We start from the raw sequence: 5,628 nt of genomic DNA on the forward strand, positions 1-5,628 counted from the left end.
CGTGCTCGAACCACGTGCGGCAGGCGGTCGAGTTAAGGGTGGACGCTGGAGGCGGAGACGGCCGCGGGGCAGCAGGGCAGGGGGCGGGGGCACCCCTACGGCCGCCACGGTGCCTACAGGCACGTCACGTGCCGAGCCCTCAACAGCCCCCGCGCCCACCCCGTCGGCCAGGCCTCAAGGGGCAGAGCCCTGGCGCTGGCCACCGCGCGCAGTGACCGCTGCATCCCCGCGTGGGCCACTGCTGCCACCCCCGCGCTGTGGATGACGGCTGCGGCCCCTCTGCCAGGCTCTCCCCCCCAGCTCGGGTGTTCCAGAGTGAGGCCACACACTCGGTGCCCAGCCGGGACACCAACACATGCTGCGGACGCACACGAACCATGAGGGGGACTCCACGCTAAACCCCACGTGATGCCAGCAGGCGCGGGGTGCCCTGACCACAGCAGCTGGGATGACGGACGCGGGCTTTAGCTCAGCTCAGCGACTGTGCGTGGAGGACCCGCAGCCCTCCTGTGCGCCTGGATGGATGGGGGCCAGGGAGGCCACCCCAAGCGGCCTGCAGCGACCGGCCATCTCCAAGAGTGTCCTGCTGGCAGGAGAGCGTCCAGGTGGCGTGGGGGCCTCGGGAGCTGGGTCAGCAGCCACCCCCAGGTACTCTGCACCTCGGCCACCCAGACCGGCGAGAACTCCCGGGCATTCTCAGAGCAGCCACCAGGTGGCGCTGGGGCCCCACGCAGGCTGCACAGTGGCCTGGCCCACCGTAGCTGTCTCTGCGAAGGGTGCATCCCTACACCCAGCCCAGCTGGATCCCCAGGAACTCAGGGAGCCCTGTGTGAGGCATGGGGAGAGAGCCAGACAGCACAGGGGACGGGGGCTCCACACAAACCCTGTGGACGCACGCACGCAGTCCTCGTGGCCCGGAGGGCTTGGCGGTACTCTGTGCACCGCCCCACCCCATGTCATCCCCACGGCACGAATCCCTGGACCCACCTCTGAGGTGGGCTTTCTGTGGGGCTGCCTGAGCTGGAGAACAAAGGGAGGAGAGCAATGGCCTAGGTGCCCAGAACCTGGGGCACGGTGGGGATAAGGCCTGGGGAGCTGAACGGGGTCAGAGACACGGGGCATGAAGGAGACTCTTCTGTAGGGGCTGGAAGCAGCCCGTGCCCTTGTCTCCCCCAGCCTCCTGGGCAGGGGCAGAGCCAGCAAGGCACAGTGCAGGGGCAAGAGCGGGTCAGGGCCAGCAGGGCACAGTCCGGCACGGTGCCAGGCCACCAGGGTAATTATGTTCCCGCCGAGAGCGCCATAATTACAGTTAATGGGTTCAGCAGTAACAAGTGTTTCTGCTGTGGTCTGGCTGCAGAAAAACAGAAATCAGCTTCCTGCTAAGGCGGCACCCTGGCCCCCAGGCCCCATGATGGGTTGTCCGGGAAGGACAGGCTGACACCCTGGGGGGTTGGGGGGGGGGGTTCAGACAGCTGGGCTAACGGCAGCACCAAATAGCCAGGGTGCACCTACTGTGCATAAGCCTGGATCCATCTGGGGATCTTGGGGACCCCCTGCACAGATTGGGTCCCATGCTGTCACAGCGTGCTGAGGCTGCACATGGGTGCTGGTCCTCTCCACCCCTCAGGCACCACTCTGCTGGCCTCCCGACCTCTCTGTCCCTCCACTGCTGCGGTAATAGCTCTGTGGAGAGCTCACGCGTGGATAGGACGCGCGTGTGTGTGTGTCATGGGGACAGGGCTGTGGTCAGTGACACAGAATGGCTCAGCAGACCGGCCTGCAGGGAGACAAAGCCCCACATCCCCAACAGGCACGGCAGGTTGCTCCGGGTAGGCGACAGTGGGATGGTGTGAGGGAGTGCATCCCACCCCACCCCTCCTCCCTGACCCAGGTAGACCCTGGGTCTTGCAGGTGCACGCCCCGCCCCCACCTGGCAGGGAGGCAGCATACACGAGCCTGGGGCCCCCAATGTGCGTGTGCAGCCACCCGTGCAGGTGTGGGGACTGTCTGCCTCTTTGGAACCGGGAACCCCCCCTCTCTGTCCCAGCACCCCAAGCTCTCCCAGGCTGGGCTGCCTCCCCAACCTGGGAATCCTGCTTCTCCAGCCTGCTTGCCTGACTTCTCCCAGGCTTGCACCAGCGCTCACTCAAGATCCCCCTGGAGACCCCCCTGTGGGAACATCCAAACCAGGGAAGGTGTCCTCAATGAGGTGATGAATGTGCATGGTGGCCCTGCACCTGTCCCAGAACAAACCCACCGGCTACCCCCAAGCCCCTAATCAGCACTGCCACAGCCACTCCCACCAAGCTGTGTTGTGGCCCCCGTTCTGGACCCTGGGGCACAGGGCCAGGCAGGGAATGAAGGGGTAGGTATAGCCATCTCCTGGCCTGGGGGATTCTTGCAGGGGACCTGATCTAGACCCCGGAGCTGGTATCAGGCAAAGTGGAGGACATCTACCCTCAACAGTGGGCAGGAGGCAGACTATTCAGTCCAGGAGCTGGGAAGGGCTCTCACTCCCCAGAAGGAGACACAAACCAGGCCCCCAGGAACTTGAAAAGACAGCTCTCCTGGGGGCCCCTGAGCTGGGGTCCTACCTCCCCTGTTCTTCCCAAACTGCTGGCAAGCCATGCCCGCCCACCCGCTTCAGGTTCCTCCTGACGGTGTTGCTCCTGTGGGCCTTGGCCCGCCTGCCCCACCCATGAGGCATGTCCTGGGGCTCAAGACCCCTTGGGCAGGAGTCTGGGTACCCATCCTGGAGGGCATGAACACAGGTTCATCCAAGAAGTGGGACACTATCGGCGTGTGTGTGCACACGTGCGTGTGTGGCTGGGATAACCACGCCGGTCAGCATGGCTCCAGCACCTGGAAAGTTCTCCATCCATCACGGAGATCGCTCGCCCTTGTGGGGCTACTATGCTAGTGATACAGCCTCTATAGCCTCTGCCTCTCTCCCCCACAACCCCAAACACACACCTGGGAGGGAAGAGATCCTAGGGTCCTGCACCGGGGCCCCGAGACTTTGCCTCGGTCCGTGTAAAGCAAGGTGCACAGGAGCGTGTGTGGTCCTCACAGGCAGCACAGGTCCTGTGGACAGCCAGGAGGCTCCCCCGAGACAGGGGTCACAGGGATGAATCAGCCCCCCGCAACAGCAAGGCCACCTTCCTCCCCAATCACACCTTAGTGGGTAGCTGAGGACAGGCAGTGCCACCCAGCTACCCATCCAGAGCCCAGTGACTTCTGGAGACTTAATTACACAGATGGGTTTTCTGGATTTTAATTAAAAATCCTTTAGGTTTGGAACCAACTTCTGCAAATTAGAGTCAATTTCCACCATGGGTCCAAGGAAGCCAAGCTGATGCGCAAGCAGGAGGAGGCAGCCACTCCTGCATAGGGAGGGGCCCACAGTGCTGCCCGGGGCCTGGCCACAGAGGCTCCGGGGGCTTGAGTCCAAAGCTGAATGAGATGGTCTTGCCCACAGGATCCCAGAGCCAGCAAGGCTCTGTCTGGCCAGCAGTGAGCCCTCTGACCTACACTCTTTGAGCGCCCTGGTCCCAGGGCCTCCCTCAGGGCTGGAGACCCCACCAGCAGCAGGGGCAGAGGTCCCGTCTGTCGGGAGACCCCTCAGGCGCCATGCCCACGCTGTGAGCCCCACACTCCGCACTCAGAGCCCTTCCAGTATATTCTGCCCAGCCTGGCCTGACGCCAGCCTTTCATACCTCCCCGCTCCCCTTCAGGCCTTTGCTGAACCAAGGCTGCACCACCTCCCCACTTCTGGCAGCCACGCCACGGCTGGCCCCCCACCCCTGGCGGGTGTGGAGGAGGGGCCCAGTCCTGTCCTGAGGCTCTCGGTGCCAACTTCCTGACCTCTCCGACCATGGCTCCAACGCACCCCACACAGACACCCCAATGCGAGGCCGCAGTGGCGAGGAGGTGGTGGCCGCTGTCCGTGGTGCTGAAGCGGCCCTGCCGGGGCTTGCTCAGGGCTGGGCCACTTGCTGGACAGCCCGGGGGATGCTGCTCGCCTGAGGGACTGAGGCTTTGCTGGGAACCGCTCCATCAATCCAGCCTTCCTCATTCTCAGACTCCCAGCTGGTTAAGAAAAGCACACCAAGAGAGTCTTCGAAGATGGCACTAGCCTGTGAGCCCCATCTCCTCCTGTCCCGGGCGTGGGCACTGGGTGGGAATGTCCCAGAAGCGGGGGTGACCCCAGCGGGGGTGACCCCAACAGGGCTGGAAGCCAGAAGGGGCTCATGGCCACTCAGCCCCCCCACTTTCACTGCCATCAGGGACCCTGATGGTCCGTGACACTGCCCCTCCCCAGTGACCGTGGTTTCTAGGATCCCGGAAGCAGGTGGAGTTCCCCGCAGACGCCTGCACGGCACGGGGCAGTGTGGTCCAAAGGGTGGTCCTGGACCCCCGAGCCAAAGCCTCATTGTTAACATGCAGCTCCCCATGGCCACCCAGCTGGCTCAAGGCCCCAGACCCAGGGGGTGGGCCGTTTCTCCCCGTGCCCAGCTCTGAGCCAGAGGACGAGAGCCTGACGCCGGCAATACCACTGCTTGCCCCTCCTCTTTTCTGAGCCTCGGCTTCCCCCCACCCCCATACGATGGGAGTGTGGCAGCTATATTTCAGGGGCTGAGGGAAGCACCCAGATTCCTTACCTTCTGTGGGAGCATCCAGCAGGCTCCATGTCCCCCCTACCCTCCCTCATCCTGAGAATGCCACTTCAGCTCCCCTGGCCGGCCCCACACACGAGGAGGGAGGGGATGTGGTGTTTTCACCAGAGGGACAGGGACAGGGGGCTGGACACCCCTCACTGAGAGACACACACCAACGGGGAACCCAGCAGCTGGAGGGGCCCCTCTGCAGGGCATGTGGGGACCAGGCCCTGATCCCACAGGCTGGGCTCCCTGAGGGGCTGTCAGGAGATCACGCGGATAGATCTGCAAAGCTCTGTCTCCGGAAGATGAGAAAGCCCCGTGCAGCCCAGCCCCGCCCACCGCCCTCCAGAGCAATCTGCTCAGCCAGCTAAGCTCCATTAGACCAAATCCACGACAGCTTGGCGTGAGTGTCCTCGTGTCTGGGGGGAGGGGGGGGAGGGGGGGCAGCGGGGCAGGAGCAGCAGGAAGCAGGGGGCCCAGGGTGGGGTGGGCCAGAGCCCCCTCCTCACCATGGCCTCAGCCAGGTCAGGTCCCCCGTCTGCCTGTCTGGGACCCACAGCAGCCGCCCCCGCAGCCGAGAGGCGCCCTTGGGCCGCTGTGATCCCCCGTACACGGGGAGTGCTCAGCCCAGACCCCCACGCGAGGCCCTCAGACACCAGCCTCGGACCCCGATGGGCCTTCAGTCTTCCTGGGTAGTGTGGACAAGTGGCCTGCACGGGCACATGGGGCGTAGGGGTCAGCTCAGCCAGTCCAGGGGCTCCACAGGTGCACACGCCTGCCCCAGACACACAGCGGCCGATGGAGGTCCCACATGCTGGGCCAAGGGCCCCACTCCGGTTGGACCACCGACGGGGCAAGCCCTTCCCAGCCCTGGGGGAGGTGGTGTGGGGCCTTCCGTGCCGCTGTGCACACAGGGCCTGCCGCCCCCGCCCCCCAGCCTTCATTCTCCTGAGCATTCAAGCTTGCT

Source organism: Panthera tigris, chromosome E3, assembly GCF_018350195.1.
Source record: "Panthera tigris isolate Pti1 chromosome E3, P.tigris_Pti1_mat1.1, whole genome shotgun sequence".
In the NCBI taxonomy this organism is placed as follows: domain Eukaryota; kingdom Metazoa; phylum Chordata; class Mammalia; order Carnivora; family Felidae; genus Panthera; species Panthera tigris.